Raw genomic sequence first — 1,607 nt, forward strand, 5'->3', positions numbered from 1 at the left:
GGTGGGTATTGAAAATGGGCGAAATCGGACTGTAACCACGCCCACTTCCCATATAACGGTAATTTCCAAAAATACGAAAACTGCGATATTTTAGTAACTACTGAATATAATTCACTCAAAATTTAATATTTACAATAATTTTCAGACGAAAAATAAGAATATTATAAATTTTTGGAAAATGGGCGTAGCCACGCCCACTCATGGTTACATGTGTATATCTTGGTAACCGCTGCACCAATTTCTTCCAAACTTGGCACAGTTGTTGGCCTTGATACAGCATACTAAAAATCGGAGAATAACCACGCCCACATCCCATATAACGGTAATTTAGAGAAATACAAAATCTTCGATAAATCATTAAATATTAAAGCTAATTTATTCAAAATTGATGCTCGCAACAATTATTTACCAAGAAATACGTTTATATTTAAATTTTGGAAAATGGGCGTGGCACCGCCCACTTATGACCACATATATGTATATCGGTAACCGTTCTATCGATTTGTTGTGCTTGCCAAATAAAAGCAAAACGTTCAAAATTATTGAAATCGGACTAAAATTACGGCCGCTTTTCATATAACGGTAAATTTCATAAATGCTTGAAACTGCAATATTTCGAAATTTAAGGACGCTAAATTACTCAAAATTGATACATTCCGGCTTACCATCTAGCGGTAGGTTTCGGAAAGGTGAAAAAACATATATTTTATACTTGCGCTGGGTATTTAATGTTCGGCTCCACCCGAACTTAGACTTTCTTACTTGTTTTCAAATAACTTCAGATATTGAAGCCGTTATGAAAAATTTATGTATGTAACAGAGCTGGGTAATTTTTGATTACGATTACATTTTAATTATGATTGAATAATTGTAATCCTTAAATTATATACGATTACAATTAGTTTAATTATAATCATAAATGTTAACATTATGATTATAATAATTGTAATCTTAAAAATTTAAGGACTAAGATTACTGAAATCTTAATCATGAAATACATTTCTAAGGGGAAAACCGCCTCCAATTTTTTTAAGAGATTTAGTCATAGGTAGAAAAGTAATTGCTCCGTTTTTCGAACTTAGCCTCCGAAATCGAGATATGGGCCTTCGAAGTACGAAATAGGACCTTTGGTAAAAAATTATTTTTTATTATTATATGTAAATAACTAAAAAACTAAAAACCTCCTTTTGCTCTTATTTAAATGGTGTATAACTTTTTTTGTGCAAACTAATATTAGAGGTGCTATAAGAGGTCAAAGGTCGGGTCTTCGAAAAATTAAACACCTTATATTTCAAACAATTTTGGACTGATTGTTAAAAAATTGGTATTGTTGTAAACGTGATTAAACCCCCTTTCTTCCTATGCATATTTGTATACTTCGTATGTAAAAATTTGAGAAGAAACATTTAAAAGGAAAATTACCTTTTTTTATAAAAAAAAATATTTTAAACAAAAAAAAACTAACCTAATTTAAACAAAAAAATAATTTAAAATTACTAATAAGACCGGTTGGAGCGATTGCCAAAACAATTTTCTTTTTATTATTTGTTTTACTTTTTTAATTTTATTTGATTTATATATTTAATTTTACATTATTTTATTTTCGT

The sequence above is a fragment of the Rhagoletis pomonella genome, unplaced genomic scaffold (genome assembly GCF_013731165.1).
Source record: "Rhagoletis pomonella isolate Grant_MI unplaced genomic scaffold, Rhpom_1.0 Rhpom_scaffold_00009, whole genome shotgun sequence".
Lineage (NCBI taxonomy): Eukaryota > Metazoa > Arthropoda > Insecta > Diptera > Tephritidae > Rhagoletis > Rhagoletis pomonella.